Below are 12,660 nucleotides of genomic sequence, written 5' to 3' on the forward strand. Positions count from 1 at the left end.
TGGGTCTATATTTACTGATACAAAGCAGCAAGTAATTGTGTGTTTTTTCTTCTTAATTCTCTAGGTGAACAAAACCACAAAGTTTCTATTTATGCCAATAAGCCTCTGACCTTTTGAATATCCTCTACACATTACTAATACCCTGTTCAACTTGAGGGGAAACAAGTAGCTTGTGCAGAAGGTCACTCATTGTAATACATATTATCCAAGACTAACGGTGCATGAGGTTGTTCATAAATATCAATTGGAAGGTGTTAGAAAGTCAAAAGCATGTTTAGGTCAATCACAATTAATGTCGGAGTAGTAAATATGATCTATAGGATACTCGAACTATCAGGAAGAAGTGAAAAGAACCTCTGGAAAATCCATACCTTAATATCAATCTCTTGACTCAACCTTCAAAATCCTAGAGATTCTCCAGTTTGCCAGATAGAATTATGGCATGTAGGTTTTGGGGACACAGTGAGAATATTGTGGGGAATCTGTAATCTGGGAAGTTGTTTCTGTGCAGTTGATGTAGGGCATGTTTATGTGCTGGGTTCATGGCTGAATGTTACTTGGATGAAAGCATTACACTTTCTGTCTGTCTCTTCAATGGCCATGAAGTTCAGTCCATTATAGTGATTTTTGTGGTTGTCTTAAATTAATTGGATTTATTTCATTGTCATGGTTATTACTCATTAAATGGGTTTGTATAGCTTTGTACCGATGCCCTTTCCCAAACTGAAACTTTGATCAAACTGGCAATAGCAAATTTATATTTTAATACTTAATGGCTTTTAACATTATTCAGACCTTCCATTAAGTACTGTGTTTTTACTATGAGATCGGTGGGTGGGTAAAGGTTATGAATTGGTACATGTCTATGTGCAAAGTAAATGTAATATCTACTGACAGTTTAAAATAGCTGTTAAATCTAACATTTGGACAAAAGCAGACCTCAAACAGTGTTTGATGTTCTACAAATTATATAGTGATTTTTGTAACTGCCTCTGCAGTAAGTGTCATGTATACCACCACAAAGCTTCCCTTGAAACTGAACAATAAATCATTTGAGTCAGCCAGCTCTTTCACACGCCAGAACTATGTCTTGAATCTTAATTATCTTAACAGTATGTGTACTTAAGGATCTGTGAGCTTAAGGACACAAGTAAAGAATTGTAACATGAGTTTATCAAAAGCTAATGGTTATCTAATCACGGAATTAATGATTGACTTATCTAACGTTCATCTACATATTCATACTTGAATACATGAAGAGTATTTCTGAGGACTTCACAAAACTTAATTTAAGTATTTGTTTCTGGCTTCTGTTTGCTCTGATTTATGTGTAGGCTAAATCGTTTTCATTAAATAAAAAGGTAACTTTTCTGTTCTATTATTAATTCAGACAAATAAAGTATATAATTGGTCTCTTTGTGTTTCCATGGCAAAAGTATAATGGATATTGAACAGATTATGTGTGTTGCCCAAATTGTTTGTGAAATGTAATATTGGAGGAATTTGTTATTATGAAATATAACGTTTTGGTTAATTTATTTCACCACATCACTGCTCACTTTTTAGTGATCTGTGTTTCATGTATGCTCCAAACTATCTGGATTGATACTAGTGAAGGAAACTGAACCTATTATAATAATTTGCATTCATACATAACTGACTCATACCACTGACATTTCTGTAAAACTGTTACACTGGCCAGTACAAAAAATGACCATGAATGCATAGTTGAATTCATGAGAAACAGGATTAAACATTATTTTCAAATGATCTCATAAATTAGGAACAGGGGTCCTAAGAAGAGCAGCTAACAATGGTGTGGTAAACAGTTATTTCAGTTTCCAGTTATTTCAGAGACGGGTTCTACACTTGCTAATCCCAAAGGAAGGCTGTTTATTAAGATCATTGTTAAAGATGATCTCATTTGTAAACAGATTTCCTTGCTTCATTGGTTTTGCACAACAGCATGGTAATTATGAACTCTGTTACAAAATAAATAAATATTTAATAACACAGAGGAAGGCCACATTTGAACTAGTACAGATAGTTCAAACTATACACATTATCAAATGCATATCTTGAAATTTGCCTTTTTGTGTAACTAAAAAATCAAGTAACATCTTACAAAAGAAGATCTGGTAAGAGCGCTCTCTCAGCAACCCATCTGAATTTAGAAACAGATCACGTTTCACCTTAGCTTGAGCAAAAATGCCTTGATTAGAATAAAACCACACATGGAAACTCTACCGATGAGGTAAGGTAGACATGCAAACAAATCACTCAAATTGTATTGTACTGTCCATCCATCCATCCATTTCGAAACCACTTATCCTGGTGAGGGTCGCGGGGAAGCCGAAACCAATCCGAGCAGGCATGGGGCACAAGGCAGGAATTTATTGTACTGTCCCATTAAACAAATTCCATGTTTAACTCATTCTCTTTAATTAAATTAAAGTCCACCAACTAACTAGTTCCGAATTGTCAATTCTAACAAAACAAGCATTCAATTTGTATACCCTCTAGTGCAGGAGTAATACGTATACGGCCCCTGAGGCTGTTTACTCCGGCCCTAGAGAACATTTGAAAAAAATAATTTGTGACATACAATTAACACTAGAAGCGCCGAACTTATGTAATAAACACCTCTACTGCATTTTAACTGCATAAACACAAAAATAAATAAGTTATAAACACATTTACCTAGAGTACCTGAAGTAAAAGTGTTCACCTGGAGAGGCTGTCAAAATGCAGTGTGAGGTACGAGCTCATACAGGGAAAGTGCAGAAACATGTCCGGTGCGGACTGTCCCGAGCTGTCAGGTATGCAGGCTAAATATATAGTAAATAGTTTATTGAAATACACTGATTTTATTCACTGTAGCTTTGTATGTTGAAAACAAAGTTTACACGGTGTTGAAAATGTTTACTTTAGTGTACAATTGTTTTGATAAATAGTTATTTTTGCCTATAAAATATTGCTTTTGAGCATTATTCCAATATTTAAGTTTACACTTGTTTCATTCTTCTTATTGCATGCCGTTTTTGAACTTTTTGCTTATTGTAGGCTATATAGTTATTTATGTATTGACTGCAGTGTGTGCGTTTAGAAAAAAGTGATTTGTTCTTGCATTAGAATGTAAGTTTCATCTATATTAATGTTTTGATGTAGGTGTATTAATTAAGGTTGTGGCCCGTGAATACATTTGTGAACTCTCGAATGGCCCTTGATAGGAAGGAGGTTCCCCACCCCTGCTCTAGTCAATGACTTAATAAGTGTTTGCTATTGTGTAAATAAAGTTACCGTGGTACAGTCTCAGGTAAGAGCTAATCAATAGAAGCTAACTTTCAATAGCATAAAACAACACATCTGGAAAGTGGACACTTCACTGGGCACAGCTTAGCATCAAAATCAATTAACACCTCTCTCAGCTCTGTGACTTATTTGCTTCAATTATCAATATTTAAGCTGTCTCCAGCAAGAAACGTCTGCAATTTTTATTATACAGGGATGGATTAATCATATTTTAAAACAACCACACTTTCCTTTTTTCCCCACTGTCAATCACAAATGGAGGCCAAGTTAAGTGTGTTAAGATATGTCTGAAATTCAAGTAGCAACTGCCGTTGTGTGTCTGCAGAAGAATTGCATTAGCACCAGTCTCCAATCAGTTCACTCAAAAAAAATATGCAAATACCAGTAAGCCATAATATGTCAGAATGTTAATTATTACGCTAATACTGAAGTAATGGGGCGATCAATTTACTGAAAGATCACATTAAAGTAATACAATGAGTGTGTAACAGCTATAAACTCTGGGTACCATGGAGACACAAAGATAAACTGATTAGTGGATCAAATATTTTCATTATTAGGATTGGGATCATGCCTATTTTAATATAATATTATGTATATGCATTTAGTGGATGTTCCTATTTAGGAATACCGGGCAGAAAAAATGAAAAGTGGAGGGGAGCTAAAAAGGACCGCAGCCTTCAGTGCTTGCAGAGAGTGAGTGATGTCACACAACTAAAACGCTGACCCAGGAGACTCTAAGCATCCAATGGTTTCTTATCTTTTTTAAATCTTTAAATGTAAGCCCCAGAATGCCAGAGAACAAATACATGGAACGTGATCTTAATCCTAATAAAGGTAACTAGGTATTCATATTTTTAAATCTTTTCAAAATTTTGACAAAAACATATTTATTTATATCTCAAATGTGCTCTTTACCTTTATTCTCAACCAACACATGCTTAAGCTGAAACAAATGTTATTCATGTTATAGTCCATTTGTTTTGCACCAGTTACTGTGCTTTATACATTGACCTATTTTCTGTAAACAGGAAGAGAGCTTTGGTTTTCTGAAAATCTTCTCTCTATGATCCTATCATTACATTGTACTACATTGTTTGGAAAAAGCATGAACATTGTATCTGTTGGGAGTAGAAAGATTTGATTTCTTAAAGTTCTAAATATGTATAAAAATGAACTTATGAACCTTTGATTTACCAGAAAATATTTCACTCTGTGCCTATACACTGGAGCATCGCTCTCATGATTTATGATGGGTCAGACACCCACAATGTAGGATGTATGTATGTGTGACTTATAGAAAAGAGAAATTAATAAATACTAAATTAGTTTTTAGTTTAACCTGTATGCATTATTTCATGAAAGATAAACATCTTAACATATGCTCAAAATTAATAAATAACAACACAAATATTAATGAGCAGGAAAGGAATATTTTTTCCCAAAACATTACATGGAAATAACATTTGGTTTTCACTTATAATGTAGGCACAGCAATAGAAGTTCCATCATCAAAAGCAGTGTATGGTTTTTAGATGCATCCTACATTTCTTACTATCTATTTTTTCTCTTATTTATAAATTATTCTTATGCATAGATTTGCATAATTTACCAACAGAGCCTTTTTATCTTCATGTTTGGCTATTCTTCAGGGTTTACAATTTTCTCTATTTCTGTATTAAGGAGCCTTATTTGCATATGAACTTTGATTTAAATGTGGGGTACTTTATAACTATGCTGTAAACATCAGCTACTTAATGAAACCATAAAACATTGTTTTACCTGACCAGTACCTGTAGCAAGTGTTTTCGGTAAATCAACTAAATTAAAGCCTCTTCATAGAAATGTCCATAGAAACAAATGTCTCAGAGGAAAAGCTAGTCATTGTCCTGAATTAGCTCCTTTTAATTACAAATTAAAATATGTATTCACATTAAATATCAACTTGTTTTTGATGTACCAACATAACAATGTAGGTAAGTAAAACAGTCATAATTAAAAGCAGCACTGTTCACACTGTAAAACCACATCTCTCAGCACAGTATTGCAACAGTCTGGTCCTGGCAAGCTACAGTATACTATAAACCCCTATTGTAACATTAAATACTGTTCTGAATTTACTTTAGTTTAATTAATTTAATGTTTTGTCTTTTAAAATATCAACCAGCCTAAGGTGGGGCTCGAATCCACCACTCCATTCCTTAGAGCATGGTACCAAACCTGTGGCAGATCCATTATTAAATACATTGTCAACAGGTATTTCACTGTTGTTCTAATAATATAATTATAGACATTCACATGGAGATTACATTTATTGCATGTACACTGTACACAAAAATATAGTTTCTAAGTGATTCTTACTAAAGTCAAACAGTTTTAAAATCACTGTTTACATCTCTATCAGTGTTTATGAGAACACACATAGCGTGCTGCTTTGATCTCAATTCACATCCTTCTCCTGGTAAGAGTGCTACATGACCAAAATTGGTGCCGAAAAGTACTTTCTTGTATGATCCACTGTGAAATACTAATAAAGAACTCAAGATAAAATTAGACATTTTAATAAGTTTCTTGATGATTTTAGAATTAAACCGCTCTCAAAATATAATCAGTCATCAAATGTATATTTCTATACCGTTAAAAATCAATGAGGCCTGTCGATTTTGTGTGACATTTAGAATGCATTGAAAATCCTAGCATTTTCAACATGACAATGTCAACAATGTTGATATAACTAATGAAAATTACATTTATATTCATGGTGACCTTTTAAAGGAAATGTCCTACTAGTTCTAAAATCACAGTTGTATGCGTATTTATGCGTTATGTGTTAAGACCAAATAATGTAAGACAAATAATGACCAATGCCAAATTTCCCAGAAGACGACAAAAACTACAGCTTTACTATGCCAAGGGTTAAAAGGGGTATTTTAATTCCTTTAACTTTTTCATCATCTGTCTTATGTATGTTGAATGCTTTGGAGAGAGTGGATGTATGTAGCTATCCCATAGCTTTTACTTCCACAATCCTAAACAATTGGCCTCCCTGTGGGGATCTCATATGGTACTGTCTAAGGGCAGGATTAAAATCAAAAAAATTGCGCTGCGAGTCGCTCGCAGAAGCATTAGCAGCATGTCTATGAATGGATATCGCGCTGCTAAACTATCGTGGTATTAAATCTTCTCGCAGCTACTTTCTTGCACAATGCAAGGAAATAAAACAGCTTTCACACAGCAGCTACTACAAAACAACAACTGTACTCAGTCGCGCTTTCATGTTTAGTTAGATGCTACTCTCTTCTAATTTGTAATGTAAACAGTTCTGTAGTTTGCTACTAGCGGCTGGTTAAAGTTGTAGTTAATCCCGCTCAACAATACAGTGGGAGTGGTCCCATTTTCGCTGTATTAAATCAAGAAAATATCTGTGAGAAAACTCCCTGACAATGCTCTCAGCTGCTCTAGTTTTACACACTGCGGATTGTCTAAAGCCTCTCGCGGTTGAGGCACAGTGGAGAGAAAGACCGCCCGGCGCAGGTGTGCGCAGGCGCAGCTCCGGGTTCATTCACAGCCTCCTCTGTGTGTCCAGTGGAGATAACTTGTTTATTGTTACAGTAACTGCAATACAGGTGTACAAATTGTTGTGCCCAACATCCATACAAACAAAATGTTGCCTATCTCCTGAACTCCAAACTGAATGTCTGAATGGGAAAGAAAGGTGATTTAAGCAATTTTGAGCGTGGCATGGTTGTTGGTGCCAGACGGGCCGGTCTGAGTATTTCACAATCTGCTCAGTTACTGGGATTTTCACGCACAACCATTTCTAGGGTTTACCAAGAATGGTGTGAAAAGGGAAAAACATCCAGTATGCGGCAGTCCTGTGGGCGAAAATGCCTTGTTGATGCTAGAGGTCAGAGGAGAATGGGCCGACTGATTCAAGCTGATAGAAGAGCAACTTTGACTGAAATAACCACTCGTTACAACCGAGGTATGCAGCAAAGCATTTGTGAAGCCACAACACGTACAACCTTGAGGCGGATGGGCTACAACAGCAGAAGACCCCACCGGGTACCACTCATCTCCACTACAAATAGGAAAAAGAGGCTACAATTTGCACAAGCTCACCAAAATTGGACAGTTGAAGACTGGAAAAATGTTGCCTGGTCTGATGAGTCTCGATTTCTGTTGAGACATTCAGATGGTAGAGTCAGAATTTGGCGTAAACAGAATGAGAACATGGATCCATCATGCCTTGTTACCACTGTGCAGGCTGGTGGTGGTGGTGTAATGGTGTGGGGGGTGTTTTCTTGGCACACTTTAGGCCCCTTAGTGCCAATTGGGCATCGTTTAAATGCCACGGCCTACCTGCGCATTGTTTCTGACCATGTCCATCCCTTTATGACCACCATGTACCCATCCTCTGATGGCTACTTCCAGCAGGATAATGCACCATGTCACAAAGGTCGAATCATTTCAAATTGGTTTCTTGAACATGACAATGAGTTCACTGCACTAAACTGGCCCCCACAGTCACCAGATCTCAACCCAATAGAGCATCTTTGGGATGTGGTGGAACGGGAGCTTCGTGCCCTGGATGTGCATCCCACAAATCTCCATCAACTGCAAGATGCTATCCTATCAATATGGGCCAACATTTCTAAAGAATGCTTTCAGCACCTTGTTGAATCAATGCCACGTAGAATTAAGGCAGTTCTGAAGGCGAAAGGGGGTCAAACACAGTGTTCCTAATAATCCTTTAGGTGAGTGTATGTCTGTATTTTAACTTTATACATTCTTTAATTTCTTATTGTTATTGTTATTCTTTAGATCCTATTCTGCATATGGCCCTTTATTGCTGAAAATATTTGTTTTCAAATTGTGTCAAAAAACTTTGTTTTATTATTTCCCTTATGCCAGTGTATTTTGGGTGATAAGGTTCTGTTAAAATTGTATAATTACTATATTTTTAGTTAGACCTACACCATGTAGTGCGAGGCTCTGGCTGGTTAGGTTTTATTTTCCTTTGGGGACCCCCCCAAAAGCCAGCTATAGGGTCCCAAGGGAAGGAAAGATGCACACACAATTTCACTACAACCTGGATGATATAGGCCTAAAGACATAATTGTGTTTCTATGGTTATCCTGTATTTAGACCCCATGGAAAGCTTGTTGTGAGTCTATGTATCCAATCTCTCTCATGTCTTTTCCTATCAGATGCTGTCCACTGTCCATTACTTTCTAGTCCCATAATTTCAAGTGAAGAAAGATCATGCAATATAAAATGTGCCACTAAGAGTGTTATGCTGTCTTATATTGTACTGTTGTTCAGCTAATCTCATTCTAATGTTATTACCTGCTTCTGCTATGTATAAAATCTTAATTTTGTGTATTGGATCACATAGACAAAATTGTTTTGTTCTACTGTTATCCCTTGTTGTATATGTCCCTGAATCCCGTTACTTAATATTTTTGTTTTCCTGAAGTTTGATGTTTGCTTTAATTTCTAGAATTTAGTAGCGGAAGTTTGCGTGACACTCAATATTGCTGTAATTCTTTATTCCATCTATAAACTGAAACAGGTTTGTGTGTTTGAAAAATGCCCGTACTTCATAAACAGCTGTAAACATTTAACTTAAATTGAGTTTTTAACAATACGTTGAAATGTGAATAACTAATGAGAGGTATGATTTAATTTGTGCCTCTTTCTTTCCAATCCAGGAATGTTCTTTTGACCATCTTTAGAAAGGAATATGTATAACCTCTATTTTTAAGTGCTGTACATAGAATTAAAAAACAACAGCTGCTTTGGTGTAACAGAGTGAAAGGAAACCAATATATTTCCAGTAATGTGTATGTTGTTACATTTATAATGAGCATTTAAAATATTAGCTTTAAAATGTAATCAACACAAAAAATCTGGTCAAGTTGATTGTTCCTGGGAGGTATTGATTCATACGTAATTAAGATTTGCCACTAGAGGGGGATGTTTCATGTATAATCATACATTGGCGCCAAAACTGAAAATAAGACATTATAGTTACAATCACTAAAACTAAATAGTATGTATAATAAGAATTATATGGTGATTATCAAATATGGAGATATGCTATAAAATACAGTGTTAAAGTTTAAAATGTACACGGGCCCACACACACACGCACGCACGCACACACATCTTAACTCTCTATGTATCTGGTTTAAATACAATATTCCACTTTAAAAGGAAAAACTGTAACCTGGATTCAAATACATACCACAATATACCACAAAGCCCCTTAAAATATCATTAAGTTTGACATGCAATAACGTGACTTCTGCCAACTCTTATCAGTCTGGGAAGTACCTGAATTCATATAAGATAATATACAGAGTAGCAACAACTTTAAATCTAATAGAACAGATAACAGTGGTAGTACAGTCTTCCTTTATAGTGTAGAAGTAAATACTCTAAGATCCTGTCTTATAAAAGAAACACAAATACCTCAAATATTCTGTAGTTTGATCTCTCAATATAGATAACTAAAACCTGCCTTTTAAGGGTGAACAATCAACAATGTGATGCATTTTTAATAAGAAGCTTAAAATAATATCACACCTGCAAAACTGAGAATCTGGGATATCACAGTAACATTCTCAATTATATGCATGCCATTACAAGCCATTAGTGAGTGTCAGTTACAAGACATAGTGCTTTCCCTTACTATCTATGGAATCTAGACAGTGTTTTCCTAGGGACCTCAGCCATATGCATTTATTTATTTATTTGTTTATAATGGGTTTTAGTTTCAATCGAATTCAACATGCTTAATGACCTAAGAAATTATTATGGAAAACAACTATGGGATAACCTTTTCTTAGAGCTATTAGCTAATTTATTGACTTAGAGGGGGGAAAAAGTTTCAATTTGCATTCATGAGTAGAAAAACTGTGACCTTAGCAAGTTCTTCTCTGTTTTCTCTTCATTGTAAATTCACTTCAGCAGTCCGGTCTTCATTTGACAATGGAATTATAATTAAAATTCTAGAAGTACAACTTCTACACATTCGCTATTTGTAGGATGATGTTATGTACCAATAACGACATGAAAAGCAGCTTTATCTGGGCATTCTGAGTCTACATTTCAGTTGATGGCCAACCCCCAACCCACTGCCATTTATATACATGTTTTTATGACATACAAATCTAAGGGCCTGAACTCAAAACAAAATTAATGACTCTTTACACATCAACCATAGAAACAGTTGCCAAAGAAACAATTGTCCTTATACTGCACAACCTTGCATTCTCTATAAGAGTATACATCTGTCTTAAGTAGTATCCAAAAGTGATAAGAGATCTAACCTCAACGGAATAACCCTTACAAACTATTTGTGAATTTTAAACGATGGACTGAATTCTTAAATGACATTTAAGAAACACAATTGAAAAAAGAAAAGCATCCAAGCCTAATGAAAACACAAACCCTACGTTAAAGTCTTCAGCACTGGCATATTTAGAATGAATATGAGCAACTTAGATACTCCACCAGTTAAGAACCTCATAATACTGACAAAATACAATTTTCTATGAATGAAGCTGATTTGTACTCTCTATTTATCAATTACATAATTGTATATGGAGCAATACCTATAGCTATAAGTGACGTATTCAATTATTTTTACTTCATGGCTTTTTCTGACATTTGCTAATGGTGTGTGTGACAAAATGATAAGACATTTCTCCAAGCAACACAAAGGATATCTAATCATCACCATCATCTTACCGGTATAAGAAAACTGACAACAGGGCTGTCTCAGACTGGAGGAATAAAAGCTTAAAACTCCTCAAGATCCCCCTAGAAAGAAGAAGAACAAAAGTCAGTAAAAATAAACAAAAATACAGAGATCACTATACAATTCAACATTGATTTGCAGGTTATATTTTTGATTACTATCATTATACTGCTAGTGTTTTCTGATAAAACAAAAACCAGATAAACGAAATAAACAAAACAATTATGAGGCAGTCCAGGAAGATGCATATTCACACTCCGTGAAATTAAGATTACACCATATTATTTAAATCAAACAGAATCATTACATTTTGAAAATGAAACTGAATGTATTGAAATGAAATTATGTATACCTCTCATGCAAATTAGGAACGAATATTTGAAGGAAATAGGCTTCTTTAATTTATGTTAAATAGCAAACTACTTTTGTCATAAATGCAGTGACATATCCATCATATACACATTCATATTTACTAAATATCATCCTATTTGTTACAACCATCTGATTAATAATAATTAAATCTGGGGTTTTGTTTGAAAGCGGATGTAAACCACAATGAGGTTATGGAATTTGGTTATCAAGATTTTTCTTGTCTTCAAGTCCAATTTCTGAGCAATTTAAAGTGCATTTGTTCATTAAAAATTAAGCTGTCCTTGTAAAACAGGTGCATAATATAATTTAATGTTCTCTTCCCTAGAGGGTAAACTATATATTTGTCATTAAAAAATATATTAAATCACTAAATTGCTGTTTTTCTTCAATGTATATTTAAAATGTTTACATTTTATTTCTTTATTTTCTTGATCAAATGTACATAAATACATTTCCATCCACAGTGACATTTTCAGTATCATCCCAGTTGTAATGAAACAGCAATGTTTCTGCTTTGGCTGTGTGAAAGTAATTACTTTTTCCTACTTGTCCCAAGTCTCACTTGATTCTTAAGGCCTTTAATGGATTGAATGCCTGCTTGATTGAATTGACTGATTTATCTAAAATAAAAATAGCTGAGCTGACACCGTGAGGGTCTGTGTCATCAATTCACCTATTTCACTATTCGGTCTTAAGCAACTGACAAAGATATTGTTTTGTCTGAATTCTGTATTTGTGTTATAATTCGGTACAAATCTTTGCTCAAGGCAGAAATCACTTTGTTAATGCAAGCATAAGTATCAGTTGTATAGCAAAACACATCAATGGAACTAATTCAATATCTGCAGTTAAACACATCTATATTTCTATCTATCTATTCATTGTAAGTAAAGAATGAACAGATAAAGTAAAAATCTCCAAGTGACACAACCTATTATTACCCATACGAACTACTGAACATTCTAGTCACTGACGTTAAATGAGAGACAGGGGAAGTCAAGGCTCTTGCACATGGAGTGTAAATCACAATCAACAAGTCACAGTCACAAAACTATTAAAAAACTAAATATTTTCCAAAGCACCAAGCTTGCTACCAATTTCAACTCTTCGTCACATCTCTCCATGTAAGGACACCACTGATTTGCTTTCAGACGACTACAGTAGTTACAGCCATACCGATTTGACACACCTGGGGCAGGATTAAATCA

General features: G+C 34.9%; 1 protein-coding gene across 6 annotated transcripts in view; it reads right to left on the reverse strand.

Moving 5' to 3' along the window:
• The window catches only part of LOC136766680 (receptor-type tyrosine-protein phosphatase delta), a 634,939-nt gene that overhangs the window by 437,890 nt on the left and 184,389 nt on the right, over positions 1 to 12,660 (reverse strand). For all 6 annotated transcript variants that reach the window (XM_066720365.1, XM_066720369.1, XM_066720368.1 and 3 more), the window contains exon 4: positions 11,071 to 11,142. The gene's annotated coding sequence lies outside the window, so the exon portion shown is untranslated. The remainder of the gene's footprint in view (positions 1 to 11,070; positions 11,143 to 12,660) is intronic.

This window comes from Amia ocellicauda, chromosome 13 (genome assembly GCF_036373705.1).
Source record: "Amia ocellicauda isolate fAmiCal2 chromosome 13, fAmiCal2.hap1, whole genome shotgun sequence".
In the NCBI taxonomy this organism is placed as follows: domain Eukaryota; kingdom Metazoa; phylum Chordata; class Actinopteri; order Amiiformes; family Amiidae; genus Amia; species Amia ocellicauda.